The sequence below is a fragment of the Molossus molossus genome, unplaced genomic scaffold, assembly GCF_014108415.1.
Source record: "Molossus molossus isolate mMolMol1 unplaced genomic scaffold, mMolMol1.p scaffold_m16_p_1, whole genome shotgun sequence".
Classification (NCBI taxonomy): Eukaryota; Metazoa; Chordata; class Mammalia; order Chiroptera; family Molossidae; genus Molossus; species Molossus molossus.
This window is the reverse complement of record NW_023425344.1, coordinates 64115868-64137352: the sequence shown is the minus strand read 5'-3', so window position 1 is coordinate 64137352 and position 21485 is coordinate 64115868. Positions and strand designations below refer to the sequence as shown.

General features: G+C 39.4%; 1 pseudogene; it reads right to left on the bottom strand.

Moving 5' to 3' along the window:
- Window positions 1–17234: 17234 nt before the first annotated feature.
- On the bottom strand, window positions 17235–17698 carry LOC118643904 (annotated as a pseudogene).
- Window positions 17699–21485: the final 3787 nt, after the last annotated feature.

Genomic DNA, 21485 nt, shown 5'->3' with positions numbered 1-21485 from the left:
TATATTATTATCATTTATGCTTTTAACCTGAAAGAGTTATCAATCCACACTTTTAAATATATCTAAAACATTGATAATGTATTGTTAATAATAGTGGCCTTATTGTGCTATAATATCTTGAAATACATGAATAATTTGAATCAAAGGAATGTTATATTTTATTCTTTCCTAAAATATGGATTTGATCATTCCATTTCCCTTCTTATAATACTTTTTTATTCTAATTCATTGTTTACAACAATGGCTGAAGTTTTTCCCAAACTGTGTTCTATGAAACACAGGTATCCATCTATGAACATATTATAAAGATTACAGAAGCAACATTTCCATGGTTCAGTAAGTTAGGGAAACATTATGTTAAACATGGTAAATAAGTCCTAATGGTGGGGTTTTTCTAAACTTTTAATGTGTTGATATGTCCTGTGAATGTCTGACAGGAATATATATAGAGCATTTTCCAAACTTATTTGTCCACAATCTTTGGGGGGAAAATTTCAAAGTCTACCAGACACCTATATTCAGTAAAACATTGGCTTCCACGATAAAGTGCCGACTAGTTAGCACTGTATTTAAAGCCTTCTTACCTTACAGCTGGGCCTTGGTTTACCTTTCCTGCCTTACTGCCCACTACCAGCCCCAGAATAACTACACTCTATCCACACTAGATGACTAGCCATTTTCCTTTTTATAATTTTTCTCCTTTATTGATTTTTTTAGAGAACGAGGAAAGGAGAGAGAGAGATAGAAACATCAATGAGAGAGAACATTGACCTGCCGCCTCCTGCATGCCCCCCACTAGGGATTGGGCCCACAACCTGGGCATGTATCCTGGCCAAGAACCAAACTAGCATCCTCTTGGTGCATGGGTTGACGCTCAAGCACTGAGCCGCACCAGCCGGGCGACAACTAGCTGTTTTCTAAGCATACTGCCCAGTTCCTCAACTCCATGCTGCACCATTCTGCCTACTATGCCTGTTCTGGTCTCTCTGCCAACCAAACCCTACTTATCTCCCCAGGTTGAAGTCATCACCCTCCCCAAACCATTCAAACCAAAGGAATCCCTTAGTTCTCAGTGCTCTTGGAGCACCTTTGCTGACCAGTGCACACAGAGATGAGATGAACTGTGTGAGCCGCCCCTGGGCAGGTGGTGCATCCAGTACATTGTGTATGCATTTGAAATCTGCAGTAGATAGCACAGTGAGCACTCACTTTGTTTTTGTAGAAGTAACATTAGCTGTAATTTAGTTTTTAAAGCATTTACTATATTTCTTGGAAAACCAATAATCTATGTTTTACACATAGTAACAATTACTTGATGTACTGCAAATTCCTCATTACCCAATTATGCTAAATAACAGAGTTTGAAACAGGGCATTCAGAAAGGTTTTTAATATATCCACTAATCAGTCACTGTAAAGGAAACAGACCAATCAAACCAAAATTAATCTACTTATAAAGTGACAAGTAAATTGAATGTGAAGAATGAACATGGATAATTTTACAATTACCACTCAAATTATTGGTAGACAGTTACAGCTTTGGATTATGGTCCATAACTGCTAATAAGTAAGAAAGGGACCCTACAACCCTACAAAATAATGCCTTTATTTTACAGATTAATAATCTAAATTTTTATTCTATTACTCTATTATTTTAAATTTTATAAACATCTTTATTGAGATATAATTTACATACTATAAAATTCACCAATTCAAAGTGTACAATTCAGTGGTTTTAATATATTGAGGAACATTTTCATCACTCAAACAAACAAACGACATAAAACCTTCCCACTGGCAGTCACTTCCAATCCCCGACCCACTCTCCAGTCCAACCTAGGCAACCACTAATCTACCTTCTGTTTCCATATGTCTGCCTAGTCTGGACTTTTCAGGTAAGTGGGATCATAGAATATGTGGCCTTTTGGGTCTGGCTTTTTTTTTTTTTAATTGTTGAAAGTATTACAGATGTCCCCCTCTTTCCCCATTGACCCCCCTCCTTCCTGCTCCCACCCCCTACTTTCCCCAAACTATTGTCTGTGTCCATTATTCCAGTACTTTAAAAGATGATGCTTTCAGGAAAACGAAACAAAAAAACTTGCAACACATAAGTGCTAAGTGTTTCAACTATATCTTTCTCCCTTACTCTCCAAAAAGATTTTGGGAGAAAAAAAAATCTATTCTTTCTAATCCATTTTGTACCATTTAAGATGCATAAAAAGGAAAGCACTTAATACCTCTCCTTTACCCCAAAGTCTCCTCCTCCCCACCACATATCTATGCCTTTTTTGATTTTTCAAAGTCATTATCTGAGTCAAACCCCAAGGAAAGCATGCGGAGCTAAGGAGTTCAAAGGTGGTGAATAGGACAGGTACTTTAAAGGAGAAAGAACGTGTACCTTGCATTTCAAGAGTCTACAGGCAAAGTAAGCCCCCAAAAATACAATATTAAAAAACATAAAATCCCGACCTCTTCTGCATTCATTTTCCATTTCTTTCCTACTCCTTCTTCCAGTCTTCCTCTCGCCCTTCCCTGAGCTTTTCCGTCTGAAAGGCTCTGAGTTTGCGTAGAGCAATGCAGACAGCCATGCAGAGGAGCTTGAAGTAGGATGTCAGAATTCAAACTCTGTGATGAACTGAGTATTCCATCTACTGATCATAAAATTAGAAAGCTGGTATTCGTCTTACAGCGTGAATGCTTTCAGGGGGAGAGGGGAAGGGAGGTGGATACACCCATAATTACTTTGGTTAGAAGGTGCAACACTGAGGACTGACACCAAAGCTTCAGAGGAAAAGGAGAGATGCTTTGTTTTAAAAAAATTTGTAAGGATGGAGGAGTGTGCTTTTTGACTAGCTGTTTTGCTTGCTTGCTTGCTCCTGAAAGGGAGTTTGTGGCAAAGTTAGAAAGGAAGAGCAAAACGGAGAAGCCAATAGGGCAAGAGAAACTGCGATGAGTTGGAGTTTTTCACAGTGTGAAATACAAGGGTGCATATTTAAAGCCAATTGTGTCACAGTGATGTCAATCCTGACTCCTCCATGAAACCCTCCGTAAATTCTACCTATTAATCAATGTTTTATGTGGGTGTTTTAGGGTAAAACTTTTAAAAATGTAATTTTTACATGTGGGTTAATAAGAGATAACACAGTTTAAGAATTAGGAGGTGGTAAAAAGCATTTGTAATATAAGACCCCTGAAAATTAGCATAAATCTAGGTGTGGGGCTTTGTGGTTTCACAAGTCATGGTTTTAGTAAACTTTGTATCCAGATATACATACTTGGTCTTGAATCCTAACTTGACCACTTATTAGCTATGTTACCTTGGGTATACTAGTTAATGTCTCAGTCTCCGTTTTCTTATTATATGCTTGGCACTTAATAAGTATTCATAAACATTTAGTTATGTACACTATAAATTGCTTAGCAGATTGACTTGCCAAGAGCTAAGGCTTTTGAAGAGTTACTGTTACAACATGAAAAATGCAAACACTTTATTAAAGCAGCATTTTTAAACCAACATGAAATTTCTTTGAAAATCAAGTCTTGTAATGCCGTCCTATTGTGACTCTCATTACAACCTGGAAAAACTGTGATATTCGGAGGATTTCTTCCTCTTGATCTGTACAGGTACTTGGGAACTTACAGAGGCTGTAGGAGGTCACATTAGAGGGCATGGTCAATTTGTCTAAGACTGATTGCCACAGGCTGGTCACTCAGAGAGGACGTGTCGAGCACCACAGAGACAGCTGGAGTCGAGTTCTAAAGGCAGTCCCCACAGAATTCAGAGCTGGTGGATCAGGCCCATAGATCACCAAGGCACAGAGCTCACTAGGCTGGAGTCCCAACCCCAGTGAGGCTGAGGGCAAAGCTAGTGTTCTTCTAACCTGGTGTTGAGATGGAAAAACAGGGCCAGGGACAAACTTCTCTGGTGTGATCCTTTATTGTGCCGCTGATGATGCCAGGGCAAGGGCTGTTTTTGTTTCACAGAGACAGTTTGTTATAAACTCACAACCAGGCTCCCTCTCTTACAGTCTGATATCTGGTGCTGCTAGATCTGTTTGTTGCCCCAAAGTGCAAGGGGAACAGGGATGCCCGCTCCTGCTACTCTTCCTATCCCTCTGAGTTTCTATCAATGAACCCTGCTCCAGAGAACTTGAGATGTGTGTGCTGCCAGGCCATTCATCATTGTTTTTTTATTAGGCTCAAGGGAGTAATCTCGTCTTTGGACAGTTTTTTTCTATAATATTAGCTCTGCTGCTAATTGAGCATTCCTTCTGCTGATCATAAAAAAGAAAGCAGGCCTAACTCAGTGAGAAAGTATGAAGTTCGTTGCTGACAGCTTACTGGACAGTTTTACACAGAAGACTGTCTGATGGGATTAAATGCAGAAGCAAAAGTAAATGCCTCTTTCCAATTATTAGCCTTGAGCTTTTGCCTTCACTGAACCATTTCTACCTCCTGCATGTCTTATCTCAGTTGTCTTGTCTAAAGGCATAACCATTACTTTAATTGGCTCTTTTTTTTTTTTTTATTAAGACAACCTATCTTAGCAGTGCATGGTTAATCATTCTTTCTCATAATTTTTCTAAGAGAAAGAGCTGAAGAGTTTTACAAGTTTATTTACAAATGTTAACAAGATCCCCCAAAAACCTAACAAATAAAGGCAATAACTAAGCCTACATAGTATTTGGAAGAGTTCTAGGTTATACCCAATAAGGCTTAATTTATAAACATAAGAATTTTCCCCCCATAAGAAATTAATAATTATTGGCAGATCACACATCTTTAAGGACATAGAGAAGAGTCATAAAAGGGATGTATTACCAAAGTAAGAAGGTGTTGGCTGAGATCAGAGGGCATCTATGCAATTAGAAAGGACTAAGAAGAAGCAGAAATATTGTACTATTTGAGATAAAGTCATAAATTTGTATGTCTGTTCTACCAAGAAAATGGGTCCTCTCACCACTGGGGGTCAAGTATAATATACTGAAGCTGGAAGTATAAGGTTCTTAAATAAACATTCTCACATGTCTTGAATTTGGATTCCTCCGTGCAATCTCCTTGATACCCAAAGCCATTGATGGATCACTATAGGGTCCTGGTAGGGTAAATGTGACTATTATGGCACTAATGTCACCCTGTCCTTTTGCTTCTTTAGAGTCAGGTTTAATTCCTGGTCTATAATAGACTTACAGGTTTATGCCAAATAGAGGTAATACAGGCAGATAATTCTGAAAGTTCAATGTGATTCCTAATGACCTGAGTACCTGTACCTTTTCGCGTGTAACCCAAGGAAGTAGGTCTGCTCCATCATGGGCTTATAGGTCATGGTGAAATAGATCTTTATGGAAATCCTAGAACAAAAATGTTTTCAAAATACATAATGGAGATGATTTGAAATACCTTTGGATATCCCTAAATTAAATCAGATCTGATCCCAAGACTTACAGTAAAAGAATCTAGTGTGTTACCTTATGTTCTCTTTGGTAAAGTAGCTTCACAAAGTATTCCATTCTAACGATAGCAGTTTGCACCCAACCTTTCTTCCTTCTACACCCCTTCCCCCTCCCCCCATTTTTCCCTCAAAACTCTATTGAAAGCTTACCACTTAAGAGATAAATGTACAAAGATAATGTGGATGTACAAGATAATGTACTAAGGACCATCTGTTTTCAATATCTTGCATGAGAGCATCTCCCATGAGCCTCATAAATGTCAAGGTTTCCTAAAAGTATTGTTTCCTCATTGAAAGCAAAGGCTTCAGTCTCCACATATACACTGATGACTCCCAAATGCATATCTGTAGCTCAGAACCCTCTACTCGTTTCAGACACATATATTCAATTTTAGAATAAATGTCTCCACTATAGATACACCATTATGAACATGTCTAAAATGAAACATCATCTACTCCCCCCACCACATACCTGTGGGTTTTTGTGTTTTTTTCCCCCTGCATTTCCTATCTTGTGGACTAGCACCACAAACCTGTTGATCCAGGGATGTAGAAGATACGCCAGAGACACTTGAGTATCTCTAATCTGTCCCTTCTCTACTCCCATTAACGACCTCATCTCTTTCCCCTGGATGTTGAGGGAGTGGATTAATTAGACAGCCTACCCTCAGGCCAGCCGGCTTCCACTGCTCCTCCTAACTGTTGCCACAATGATGTTTGTAAATCATAAATACCATTTGTCTTCTCCGCTTAAAAATCCTTTTGGATATTCCTGCAATTTTCACATTAGATTTCAAAATTCTTCACTTATCCACAAAGCTCTTCATGACCAAGAACACACCTACTGTAACTGCTTCTATAACTCCTCCACATATGTCTTCCCTTTAGTCCCACATCAATGGATTGATAATGATTTAAATGTATACACTGTTTCAGACTTTCTTATCTGATTTGTATTCTCACTGAGCATGCCCTTTTCACCGTCTTTATCTGGAAGGACTATAATAGTTGATCTGCAAATCAGTCTTCCCTATTAGACTGTAAGCTCCTCAGGCCTCAGCCACATCTGTCTCACTTATCCTATCGATGCCTAAATGGTGCATGGCAAACTCATTCTTCAACACAGAGCTGATGAAGTAACTGCTGAAAGAAGGGATACAAAGCATGTGCCACACTTAGCAACATTCTTAGACTTTGCAAAGTAATCTTTACTTCAGACAAATATTCAAGAAAAAATTTATGTGCCAGTTCAGGCCAGGTTTCTTTCTCCTAAGAAGATAACAACATTTAAGGGACATGAGAAGACTCTTTATCAAGATTTTAGAAAGGGTAAAGAAAGAAAGGACAGTATTTCAATTTATATATACAAAGTCCACAAAATACAACAAAATAGCCCAAAGGGAAAAAATGAACACAAAAAAATAATCAGTCAGAATGTCTTTAAAAATAATATTTCTGTGTATTCCTCCCTTCAGTCACATACACACAATATAACTCTCAAGAGAATGAGAAACTTAGAGGGGAAAAACATAAGAAATGCAAGTCACTACTCTATTAGTTTTTTTTTGTGTTTTTTTAATGTTCCCTAAATAAAACCCACGCATGATAAAACAGGGAATGGAAGTGTTCAAGTTCTCAGTGGAAGCTTCGGAGCTCATGAAAAACCACCAGCACTAACATTTACTTCCTAGTGATAAATGAAACCTCTAGGACATTTCCTAAAAATTCATGAGCATAAGTACATTTTACAATAGCAGAGCTAGTCTCTCCATTAGCCTTTAGGTAGATAAAGATGTATGAAGAGTCTAGTTACTACTTCAAGACTGATCAGGGCAACAGGTGCATTGCACAGTGCCATAGTCATAAGATCCCCATTCATTGCATACCCAACTATTTAAATCGAGGTATAACAATTTACAGATAACTAAATTACTTTCCCTTAAAAATATTCATCAAATAAATAAAGGGATTACATTTGAATGAAGACATTTTCATGTAAGCTATTGGTGCATTGTTTTAATCCAAAGCAACATGATGAGTTACCAAATAATATGCATGCTGGGAAAGAGAAGACCATTATGTTGAAGTCATTCCAATTCTTAGAAGTTAATGACTATCCCCAATGGCCTCTATTAAGTGAACTCAACAGTACGAAAATCCAAGAGTGAATGGAATTTCACTATAATTTGGTGGCAGGAACAGGAAATATTTCACCTTAAAGTTTACCACACAGGGGGTATATGAGAACTCTGTACTTTTTGCTCGATTTTGTTTTGAATGTAAAAGTGCTCTAAAAGTAAAGTATATTTTTTAAAAAAATTAAAGTTAACCACATATCAACTTCTTACTTTATCAAGATATCACTTTGTGGAATAAATCATATATTCTCCAACAATGAAAACCAATCCATGGGATGGCTAGATTATTTATAATAATTAAACCCTATGTCTCCCACTTGAGGTCTTTAGATGTTAATAGTCTACTTTCCAGGCTATAAAGAAAAACAAAACCTTCCAAATCCACTTCTTTCAAAAGTAGTCAATTTTTGCTGTTTCTAGATCAGTACACTTTTTTTCCAAACCAGTGTGCCATAATACAAACAAAAGAAACAAATGGGTAGACCTCTGAGGCAGGACACACAGATTTCTTCTAGTGGGGCTCACTACTAAAATATGACAACCTTGTATCAAAATGAAAACCGGGCATATGGCCCACAGTGGTCAAGTTCCCCAGTCTTCTTCAGTGAATCTTGTTGGGACATGAAAGTCTCATGTAATGTGCTTACCATCTAATGGGTAGACTCATAGTGTTTATCTTTGGTAGAGAGGTGTGCATGTGTGTGTGCGCGCATATGTGCATGTGTGTGTGCGTGTGTGTGGACATGTGCATGCACATGTACGTGTTCGTGTATAAAAGGGGAACAGTTATCTACTGGACAATCAATAGAATAAATTCACACTGGTGGAGAGACTTGGAATATCTACTCTGGGTCATTCTGTGGAACTTTTAATGTCTTGGGTAACTGAACTCTCTTGGGTGTTACCCTTTTCTAAGTAATTCAGATAAAGACAAACAGACTTCTGGGGGAGCCAAATGGGAATAGTTCTTATGTGAAACCAGTCCCTACGGTAAGGAGAGGAGCTCTCCAAAGGTATTCAGAGAAAAGGTCTTCTCACATAGAAATGTCAATATACAGGAGCAATAAAGAAGGGTATCCTCTGGAAGACTGAATGACTTGGGTAGGTGATTTTCAATCAGTTTGTCACAGGAATTTTTTACATGCAATACCTGACTATTTAGTCAGGAGCACTGACCTCTTTTCCCTTAGACTGTCAAATTAAAAAATAACAACAGCCATCACAATAGCTGCCCAATGTGAATGAATCAAAATTACACCTATTTTTTGTCGGATTGGCAAACAATATAATTTGGGGGGGGGGGGTAGTATGCTACAGAATGTTAGTAATGGGTTTATGTGTCATGAAATGAAAACAGTTGAAAATTTCTGCCATAGTTGGTCCTCTTTTGACCATGGAAAAGTTCTGTCTGTAATCTAATTTCCATTTCTACCATTTACAGTGACATTCAGCATAGTTACCCTAATTGTTAAGTAAAGTCTTATAAACTCATAGAACTTAATGTACTAATAGTGTGTAGCATTAAAGGCTTAGGTTTCTAAGGAAACATCCATGGAGGTAGCAGCAACTACTGAAGGGATTGTGTCTAGCGACCCAGAAGGTGACCAGCAGGGAAGGAAGAGGTGGTCCGCCAGGGAACCAGAGCGGCGAGGAAGCACACTTGACACCAAATGAACAAGTCTGCTGCTCCTGGGACACGCAGGAGACCCTCCACCCACCATCCTTTGGCCATAGGAAGGGTCACCATGCTGAAAACCCAAGGTGTGATTCTCAAAGAAAGTGACTATTTTTTTCATCCTCACCGAAGGATATGTTTTTTATTGATTTTAGAGAGAGGGAGGGAAGGGGGAGAGAGGAAGAGGGAGGAGAAAGAGCAGGAGAGGGACAGAGATGAGGGAGAGAGAGAGAGAGAAAGAGAGAGAGAGAGAGAGACTGATGCGCCCAAACCAGGGATCGAACCACAAGCTGAGTACGTGCCCTGACCAGGAATCAAAACCGCCACCTCTCAGTGTATAGGATGAAGCCCCAAGTAACTGAGCCACACTAGCCAGGGAAAAGGTAATTATTTTAACTGAAAAGGAGCAAAATGAAGTCCTGCCTTTTGTCCCTGTCCTCCAAAGAACATGCAGCTGCTGTGTGAACACAGAAGCAGGACAGAGCGTTGAGGTTAGAAAGAGAAGGGCACAGCCAGGCCAGCCAGTAAACGTTATTCTTCATGAACAAGCAAAGCATTCAGCCAGGATTTTCAGAGCAAAAAAAGAGATGTGTGGCATTTTCAAAAAATCAATAAGTAAAAATGTTGTATTTAAAGGAAACATGGAGTAAAATGAGGGACAAAGTGGTCAGTAGTAAATCCTGGTGCAAGAACACAGCCATGGTAGACTGCATTCTCCAGTTGCCACCAATCTTTTATTTTGTCAATAAAAGGACCTGGTTTTAGCTAAAAGACAGGTCTTTCTAGCATTAGTTTAAGCAGACAGTCCCCATGTGACTAAGTTTTAGAGAATAAGACATAAGCAGGAGTGTTGAGTGGGTAGGTCATTTAAAATTAGCTGACTCTTTTGGAAGGAAGAAAATTTCCTATTATCATTCCTTTTTTTTTACCCTTCTTCCTTTGGTCTTCCTTGCACAGTATGGCTGGCGTATCGAAAACCTTCTTAGTCTATGAGGTGACCTTGAAGTTGGAGGCACATGTTAGACATGTGAAAGAGTGGAAACTGAGGAAAAGCCAGAGTCCCAAGTGACCACTGAGACACCACATCCACCCTGGACTGCCTACCTCTGGATTTATTTTGTAATAGAGAAGAATGAACAACTTTGTTATTTAGGTTGTCTGTTTATGGAATATTCAGCTACACCTAATTCTAAGTGATACACCGAGAATCCCATGACAGCCCGTAGGACAATAATGCCAGAAGTGAACATCAGCCTAACTGGACCGAGCCGAGGAACAGAAGAGCACATATCAAAAAAGGAATCTTTAATTTGGGTATGTATTGTTGTTAGTGAGAAATATCTAAGGATAAGGTTTAGAGCCATTGTACACTTGTACATAAGATAAATGCATAGTAAATTGTATATGGTTTTCATTTCACAACATAAATTCAGTCACAACATAAATTTATGTCATCTTTATAAACTCACCAGGATGGATAGGGACTGAGACTCTGCCTCTCTAATACTATGAAGTGTTTGGAACTCAGTGAATGAAACAGACCAGCAGCACTCCTGATACAACACTGACATTTACAAACTTGTCCCTAAATGTGACGCAAGTTATTCAAGCACCATAGGAAACAATGTAATGCATAAAGCATGGTATCTGCCTTCAACCTGCTTTTTACACGTAACAGTTGTTTATTGAGCATCTACCATGCCTGGGTCCCACACTAGATACTACAGACAGAGGTTAATGAGACAGATGCCTCACCCTCAAGACACAGTTTAGAAAGGGACAGAGAACAAGTAAACAGTGTCAGGAAAGGAAAGGGTCCTGGTGCTCACCAGAAGGAAAGGGATTCCGTCGCAAAGAGCGATGAGTGCTTTTTCTGAAATGGCACATTAGGAGAATTCACTGCCAGGTGAAGATAGGTAGAGGTCATGTGGGGCACACCCAGGCAGGGAATGTCACATGTAAATGCAGGAAGATTAGAGAGAGGTGCATTTACAGTACAAGTGGTTTGAAAAGTTTAAAGCAGGAAAATGAAAAGTTCACATTTGCATTTTAGCAAATATCACCTGGATGCACCAGGGAGAACAGATTAAATGTCAACAATGCTGGAATGCGACCAGTTGTAGGAAGACATAGTAGCAATCTAGGCAAGAGATGAGGACACCCTGAGCCAAGAAGAGATGTCAGGACGTGAACAGGGACAGAGGTATTGACGTGCCACAGAGCTTCACGTCTACATGTGGAAGAGGCAGATGGGAGAGCCACAGTTTGGTGCCTGCTTTGTGCTTGAACACCTGTTTGGATGGTGAGGTACTCACTGTGATAGGAACCCTGGCAAGGAACAAATCGGGTGTGAAATAAGATGAATTCAAAATATGAAAAGAACACTAGCAATACACGTAGTAAATGACATGTGGCAAAGATATGGCACAGCCCAGTTCCACAGGGGGTCAAAAGAAAAGTAAACCGTTTGGGTCTTATGTGGGCAGAAATGTCCTTGGCAGGAACAGGTATGTCTTGGACCTCCAAAGTCATGAAGGAGGTGAATAGACAGAGAGAAGGAATGAGGGCATTAAAGGTGAAACCACATGAGCTGAGCACCACAGAAGCCAGAGGACCCACATATTATAAAACTGCTACCACACAAATTGGTGGCGACTGTGGTACTTAGCAAACCAGTGGAAATTAGCGAAGAGCAGACTTGTAAGAGCAGACATACTCAGAATACGCGAAACACTGAGGAAAATCAATGCTCTTCTGGTTTATGACATTCAGCATGAATAGTAAGCACACGGCCAAGCTCACTACATGTTGCCCTACCCTCCCCTTAAAAGAAGGCGAGTCTCTCCCACAGGCTAGTTGGTGACGTTTGCTATACCGAAGGACGGCAGTGGGTACTTACGCAGGAGCAATGCACTAACTAGGAAAGGCTATAAGGCTTTTAAAAATACTCATGCTCCCCTGGCCAGTTTGGCTCAGCAGTTAGAGCATCAGCCTGCAGACCAGAGTTGTGGGTTCAATTCCAGTCAAAGGCACGTACCTCGGTAGCAGTTCCGTCCCCAGCGGGGTCGTGCAGGAGGCAACCAATTGATGTGTCTCTTTCACTTCAATGTTTCTCTGTCTTGCTCTCTCCCTCCCACTCTATCTGAAGATAAAAAAAAAAGTAATAAAAAATTTAAAATATTTGTGCTCAATTAATCTTCTCTTGTTCTTGCAAGGAAAAAAGGAATAAGAAAGCAAGTGATAAATAATCATGTGGAAAAGAGGATAATCTAGAATTTATTTGTATTATCTAAAAGTCTTTGACAGCATTGCTTAATAAAGACTATTTTGAGAATTTAAATTAATGTGGATTTGTGGTGCAAAAGATGATTTGTCATGAATGGAAAATTGGTCCAATGTCAGTAGAAAAGGGATAGTGATAAATAGACATTTTTTTTTTTTGTTCAGGTAGAGTGGGAGGGAGAGAGAGGAACAGAGAGAGAGAGAGAGAAACATCGATATGAAGGGACACATCGAGTGGCTTCCACCCACACAACCGACCAGGGCCGGGGACAAACTGCAACCGAGGTACGTGCCCTTAGCGGGAACCGAACACGGGTCTCTCAGGACCGCAGGCCGACGCTCTAACCGCTGAGCCAAACCGGCCAGGGCTAAATAGACATATTTTTTAAAGTACTGATTACCTATTCTGTTCCAGGTGATTAATATACATTTATTTCATTTAGTCCACTCAGGAAGCCCACAGAAGAGATGCTGTTACTGTTGTCACTAATGTGATGAGAAGTGTGAATGTTGAAGACCAAGAAAAACTTCTGATTAAATCTGGGGAGGAGCACATTAATTTTATAAATCAAATAAGACTTCCTCACCTTAGGATATTTTTCTATTTATCATCAGATAGAGTGAGAGGGAGGTAGGGAGACAGAGAGAAACATCAACGTGATAGAGCCACACTGACTGGTTGCCTCCTGCATGACCAGACCAGGGCCAGGGACGAACTGCAACCGAGGTACATGCCCCTGACTAGAATTGAACCCGTGACTCATTGGTGCGTGGGCTGATGCTCTAACCACTGAACCAAATGGACCAGGTCATGGGAAAGTAATTTTTAAAAACCATTTGTAAATCTAAAATTATGACCTGTAAAATGTCTGGAATGTTTTCACCAGAGAAAGATAGAGAGAAGGTGATGTTACTTCTCCAAATTCAGTCTAAGTCTTTATTTCTGTATAAATAACATTAACCTATAATGTATTAACTTTGAAAAATACAACCATACATGAATCAAAATATGGCACTATGAGCAGAGACATTTTATTCCCCTTTCCTTGTAAACTTTCCATTTAACTCACCTAATAATAAAAATAAAAAAGAATTCCATTGGCTACATCCTGTGCTTTAAAATGCTTTTTCACACTGCCAAACAATGCTTTCAGTGGGAATCCAGATTATTCCATCAAAATGGAATTGTGAAGTAAGCACTATAAGTCTATTACATGTATCTAGAAAGAAATAAGCAGTGTTCTGATATGATACTGATGCAGTAACCCCAGTAAATCTAATTATTTGAGACAATCAGTTTCTAATTTGGCTACCAAGCCCAGCTAGGACTGCGAGTTTTCAACCCAACTCTTGACGACCCAAGTTTTTAGTTTTTTCTTTTTTATCTAAAGTTGCCTGCAGGGCATTCCTGCTACTGGAGCTAATCAAAGTTGTTAGGCTATAGTGACAACAACATTTCAGCAGCACTGGGTGTTTGTTTGCCTTCATTTCATGGAAGCTGAGTGTCAGAATAGAGTTCAGGGGAAACCAGTTAGACAAATACTACAATATATTCAGTACATCTGGTCTCAATTTTCAATATATTGATTTTCTTGCTAAGTAAATTTAGAAACACCCTCACTTAATTGCAGGGGATTACATCTTTCTAATTTGAAAAATATAGATAATTATCATGAGTATGTAATGTTTTACAAGAATTGGAAATTCTGTTTGAAAAAATTTGAGACCATCTAGAAGGAAATTTATCAAAATATCATATATCAGTACAAAGAAAGAGGGTCACATGTTTTTCAATTGCTATAAAAGAACAGGCCTCATATGAGGGCTCAAATGTATCCAAATCCAAATATATTAACAATAATAAAGTAGCAGAAACAATGGGAGGTGATTATTGTCACTATTCATTTCAGAGAGTAAATAAAAATATCAGACAGACCTCCTCCATCTTCCTTGCTTTTATCCCTTAGAGAAAAATCTCTACCTTACTTTCAAGGATAAGGCTAGCACCCAAAGTCCAAACATGGTATTTAAAAAATCCTGTAGCATTAAAAAGATACTTATTAATACTAATTGAACATCCAAAAATGAGTTCTTTGTTCCAGACTCTCTGCTCTGTGTATCTTCTCTCTGAACCAATGTTCTCACGTTTGTGCACACATGGACCAATGTGTATGTTCCTTCTAACTTTTCTGATGCCATTAACCTAAAGCCATTTTATCTTAAATGAGGTTATGATACTGGAGGGTTGAGGGGGCCAGATCCCTCCAGGACTCATGGGCAGGGGGATCTTGGGGTGCAGTCAGAATTAGCATATTCAGAAGCTCCCACAGGAGAGTGAATGGTTTTTATTGGTGTGGAATTACAGTTCTGGGGTTGTAGTGTCCCAGTTCTTCAGTCCAGTCCTGGAAGAGGGGCAGCTGTGGATTGAGCAAGCCAGAAATAAGGCCCGAGTCCAGAGCTTCTGCTCTGTGATGCAGCCAGGTCCAGATCAGGCGTCAGGCTAGATTCAGGCATCAGTCCATGATGTGGGTCCCAGGGCTGCACGCCACATGGGGAAATGCAGGTTCTGGGAGCCCTGCAACAGTCCGGTGCAGGCAGAGAGAGAGGGAGAGAGAGAGAACCTTCCTTTGCCTTGGAGATTAAATATTCAGGTTTCTGGGGCTTGCGGTGGCCGTGCCTGTTCTGGCCACTGACTCACTCCCAGGTGTGACAGGCAGGTAGGCACCCTCCTTGTCACTCAGACCTTATCACCTTTGTTTCTTCACTCTATTTAAATAGAGCTAATAAACAAAGATTATAAGGTATAACTGATTACTGTTGCAATAACCTGGTTATTATTTAACAGGAAAGCAGTAAAGGGAAGATTAGCTAACTTAATACTCCAGATCTATTTCCCTCTGAACTGTGGGGGGAGGGAGTTTAAACGCATGCCCAGTAAGGTCTGAGGGACATCGGAGGTGCACCCCCCAAAACACTATGTGAGGTGATTGTGTATAGTTATTCCTATAATATCGTCTAAGCTACTTCTAATCAATAAAAATATTTTCCAGGGAACAGTTGCCAGGTAAAGAATTCTTTATAGTACTGAAGAGGGAACCTCATAGATGTAAATATTTACAAATGAGAAAACTTGTCAAGCTATTAATATCTTGCTTGAGATCACATAGCTAGAGAGTAACAGACCAATGCTTTCATCGCCATCGGAAACAAAAAAGAAATCCTTGGAAATTACAATTTACCTAAAGCGAGTGAACATTCCCAGTCCTTTTACATAACTAGAATGAGTTTTATTTACTCTAATGTCTTCTCTAGAGAAATTTACATGGTTTAAATTTGACAACCATGTTTGTTCGAAGCAGCCCCTCCCCACAATACCTTAATTTGTGAGTTTTTAGAATAAGAGGCTACATGTGCAAATGGTTTAAATGTGGGAAGTACTTTTAACCTGGCATTCATATTTGAAATTACAGTATAAAGAGGCATGTGTGCCCACTGCCCCTGTTAAAATGAGAGAGCATAAAATAGAAAAACGTCCTAAATATTGGGAAACCGGGCAAAGGGTCCTAGTGAGCGAACATTACCAATGACTGGCAAGTGGGAAAGGCTTGAGAGTTGAATGCCAGAGGGAGAAATAAGTGCAAAGAAGCAAAGCTGGCACAACCGTAAATAACTCTGAGGAGATGGAGCCTTGCCCCAGAATGAAGGACGGTTCTATAGCATCAGAACATTGTGGGGGCATCTCTCAGATATGTGCCATAGGAGAAAGTACATCAGCTAAACATGGGAGTAGGCACTAAAGCACATGGAATACACAAAAGTTAAAAAGGAAATCTTCGTGAAAGGAGAACTGTGCAAAAATCTCTCTCAAAAAAACATTTCCCTCCATACAAGTCAATGGTGTCCAAGGACTTTCTTAAAAAAAAAGTTTCCATACTACTGCTGTGCAAGCTAGAAGCACAACATAAACACCAGAGCGCTGGGGTTATTTTAATGAACCATTTTTCTGTACTGAGCAATCGAGTTAAATGGACACAAGTAGAGAAAAAACAAAAAAACTGAAGACCGGGGGCCCAAATTTCAATGCAACAACTTATAGTGGTGAGATCAAATATAACGTATAAAAGAAGCCAAGAAGTGCAAGGTTTTTCAAAGACAACATGCAATGCCATGAGTAGTTTCAGACAACCACAAAATGCCATCAACAACTACACACTTGATTTCAATAGATAAGGAAATACATAAATTTTAAACTTTTAAGAATAAGTTAATATGCTTAGTGTCACCCTACTAATTCTGAAAATAAATAAATAAATAAATGTATGGAATAATAATGTTTTCTTATTTCTGCACATACAAACCCCTAGATTTAAGGGAATTTTCCTAACAATTTAAATGTCCAGTTAAAAAAATGCAATCACTTTTTTTTTTATACTAGGCAAAAAACTTTATTAACCTGTTTCAAACTTTATTCCCAGGCTTCTTCAGCTTAATTAGCTGCAAAGAATGATTTATGTATAAGCAAAAACTGAAAAGAGCTGCAATGTCGGGGGGGGGGGGGGGGGGGGCTAAAAAATATTAGCCATCTAGATTTTATCAGATCCATAAACAAAATTTGAAAAAAGCAGTCATAATATAAAATAGCAGCTCCCAGTCTCTTCTTCAAGATTATCTTCAGAAGTTGACTCAATTCAGTTTGCTTCATTCTTGGAAGCCTCATCAAAATGCTCCACAAGATCTGGAACTTTCTCCTCCTCCTCCCCTCCGGTAGCAAGCGGTGCTTTTCCACCCACAGATTGTTTGGGCAGAGCTCAGCAGGTCTCCTTAAACTAGGCAGACTGTCTGCGCCGAGCTGGTTTAAGATGCTGGGTTGCAGCTCTGTCAGCTGCTTTGTCTCAGCGCCGCCTGTAAGGGTGAGAGTGTTCGCGGCCAGAGATGCCTGACCTTTAGGGTTGTTAAAGTGGATCACTGTTCCTTGGTTTGTGAACATATTTACCTCTTCAATACCAGAGATGTTTACCCCTAACTTCTTTATGGAGAGCTGTAGCTGTTCTGTGAACCCCCTTCTTCTCTCTACGAGCAGTTCCTTTCCCACCAAGGCGCTCTTGTGCCTGCAGTTGGCGAGTTTCTCTTGGTTCATGATAGTTTCTTTCATCTTGGAGAGGAAACGGGGCGTGTGGGGGACTAGGGTTGGCGCTCAGGGGGTCTTGGGCAGCCAGCTGAGAATAAGCGCACACACGCAAGGACACGAGATGGCAGCTGCAATCATTTTTTTTTTTTTTTTAATCCTCACCCGAGGACATTTTTTGTTCAGATAGAGCAGGAGGGAGAGAGAGAGAGAGAAACATCGACGTGAAAGGGACACATCGAGTGGCTGCCTCCCGCACAACCCAACCAGGGCCGGAGACAAACTGCAACTGAGGTACGTGCCCTTAGCAGAACCGAACCCGGGTCTCTCTGGACCGCAGGCCGAGGCTCAAACAGCTGAGTCAAACCGGCCAGGGCTGCAATCACTTTTTTACACTAGAAAATTAGCTCCTTGAAGGCAGAGGTTCTTTTGCACCTCGTATCTGACAGAGTTGGTACTCAATTAATATTTAGTAAATAAGTAATTGAAACCTTTCCAATAAACAAATGTTATATCCTCTAGAAAGCTATCGTGACGATTACACTAGCTTTGTTTCATACAGCATTTTCCAGACACAGTTTAGGTTTCACTGACCTATGACAAGTCATCCAAAAGTCACTTCTAATACAGAACTTCATTTGTTTGTAAACATCTAGTAAGGACATCCTTGTATCACGCGTAAGTACCCCTTCAGGTTCTAGGAAATTAGAAATGAAAGAATTAGATGGGATTTAGGCAGTTGCTACTTCCAGAGCTCACAGTCTAGTGAAGATGACAAGAGGGAGGAGGGAGAAGGGAGGGGAAGGAAAGAGAAGGAAGAAGAGAAGAAGAAAAAACATTTACTATTCCAACCACTGCCCTCAATGGGTTAATTCATTTCATGGTTGAAATAATCCCATGAGATAGATTACCATGATACTTTCATTTTAATTAATTAATTTATTTTTTTGCATTTATCCTCAGATAGAGCGGGATGGGGAGAGAGAGGAAGAGAGAGAGAGAGAAACATCGATGTGAGACAGACACATCAACTGGCTGCCACCCACATGACCCCAATGGGGGCCAGGGACAAACTGCAACCGAGGTACGTGCCCTTAGCGGGAACCAAACCCTGGACTCTCTGGTCTATGGGCTGACGCTCTAGCCACTGAGCCAACCTGACCAGGGCGATACTTTCATTTTATAGATGAACAAACTGACAAGGAGAGAGTTTAAACAACTTGGCCAAGAACTGGTAATAGTAACGTTAAATCCAAAGCCGTTTACCTCCAGAGGCCATATTGCTATACTGCCTCTCAAACAGCTGAACAAGTAATTATAGAAGAGTTTGGTAAGTGCAACACAGAGGCACTGGTGCTTGAAAGCTTGAAAAAGTACCCTAAGCCCCAACTGAAGGATTGAGGCAGACCTCTTGGAAAAGGTAACATCTGCACTTAGCCTTGACAAATGCATCAGGTTTGCCAGATAAAAGAGGTTGGGGGAAGGGGTACAGGTTGTGACACAATCGAATAGGCATCGCTTTGGTTAGTTTACAAAGACGAAATGAAGACAAGGTCTCCCTTTTCCCTTACCACCCACAAGTACATGTAAATCTCATGTTCCCTCTAATTGAGGACACTAACAATGATCTAGATTTTCCACTATAAAATGGACAAGAAATACACATCTTTGAATCAATGACACTTAACATACAGGCTTCTGTATGTTAATGTAACTTCATAGAAGCACAGGAGCTTCTGGGGTTCCAGCTACATGGACATAAAGAGAAAAAATTTAATGGAAAGACTAGTATGTTTCATTTATACATTTTACTTACTCAATTGTACTTAACCCTTATTTAAATATAATCTGAGGAAGATTATAAAAATATCTGCCATGTAAATTTTTTTAAATAAAGAGTAAGATAAAGATAGAATAAAGACTTATTAAAAGTGAGAAACAGATTTGGCTCTGAGATTATTAATGACTGATCCAGCAAGGAAAACACAATTAGTTATTCAATACACATTTCCTCTAACATGAAAATAAGCAAAACTGTCAAGAAGTAAGTTATCCTCTCCTACTACACCTCAGAAAGTTTCTCCCTTAATTTCTTTTTTTTTTCTTGTTCTCTTATAAAGAATATATCTTGAACCATATGATTTAACTCATATATGGGATAAAAAAAAGCAACAAACAAAAAAGCAAACTCATAAACAGACAACAGAAGGATGATTATCAGAGGGGAAGGTAAGTGGGGGGAGAAGGAGGAGGGTAAAGAGAGTCAAATATTTGGAGATGGAGGGAGACTAGACTTTGGGTGGTGAGCACACAGTGCAATATACGGATGATGTATCATAGAACTGTACACATGAAATTCATCTAATCTTATTAACCAATGTCACCTCAATAAAATTAATTTTTAAACATGAATACTAAATGTTATTTCTTAAAACATCTACCAACTGCAATTTAGTAAAAGCAATTCAAGGAGATGAAACAATTCACTCTAAAATACATACACACCACTCTGATAATCTGGCTTCATTCAGGGATAAACTCTCATGTCTAAATGGGGAATGGATGGATTACACATCATTTATGTAATCCTGAGGCTGGGAAAATGGCTAACCTCAACTTCCAAAGAAGCATAACATGGCAGTAGAATTAAGAGAATACTCTCTGACAAATACATGGACGGAAGCTATTAATTTTTCCAATCAGCATAATCAGCTGAGAGCTTAATGTCATTCTGTTAATACAAAGCTTGATCACAATATACATATAAGTAAGTGTGCTCTTAGAAATATTTAACCACTAATAGTATGACATAATATACTAACTGTGGTGCAGAACAGGTGCCAGTAGTCCCCCTACTAAGCCAAATCTTAACTCTTAAATTGATGTGTTATGGGTAGATATAGAGAGTTCTGGGATGACGGGCTGGGGTGACTGGAGCAGCTGGGGCAGCTGACAGGCACCCAGAAGGCTTGGAGGCAGCAGCTATATTCTGTTATGAATGGAAGTGTTCAATATTTTACCTGCCTCTATTGCTGTACCGGACAATGCTGCTGAATTTCGGTAACCAGTAAATTCCACTATTGTAAGAATTGAGTTCAGATAAGAAAAAAATGATCACAAACCACAAACACTGGACAAAATTGTTCTTTTAACTGCAATGTTTTCTGCAGCAATCCTAGTCATTTTGGGACTCCTTTGTTTTTCCCTATACATACAATTCTTCTAATACTACTTATGTAGCTCTCACTTACAATATTTTAAACTATGTTTTAAAATTCAGTTAAGTTTCTGTTGCAGCCCAGAAAAGGAGATGCTGGCAAAGGCATGGTCACCCCGAGTCTTTAGCTGTATTTGAAGCTGTGCATAAGCAGGGGGAAATGTGAGGTTTGGCAGAGAAGAGCTAGCAAAGTATTTTGAGCTCAGTTGACCTTCTGAAGGACACGCAGAAGTGAAAGATATTAGAAAACCAAGAAAAAATGATTTAAGAAAAATTAAACACAGACGCTGTGATCTGTGGGAAAATACCAAGCAGATGAACATAAATGTAATTTTACTTTCAGAAAGAGGAAATAAGACAACATAAATAACTGATGAAGTAATTGATTGATACAGATGGGCCCAAGTCCATTATCTTGCCATTTATTTTTTATTTGTTCCATTTGTTCTTTGTTTACTTTTTCTGCTTTACCTGTTCTCTTTTGGACTAAGAAAATGTCATTGATTATTCCATTTTATCTCCTCTCTTGGTTTTTTAGCTTTATTCATTTGTTATTTAGTTGGTTGCTTTAAAGATTACAATATTAATTTTTAACTC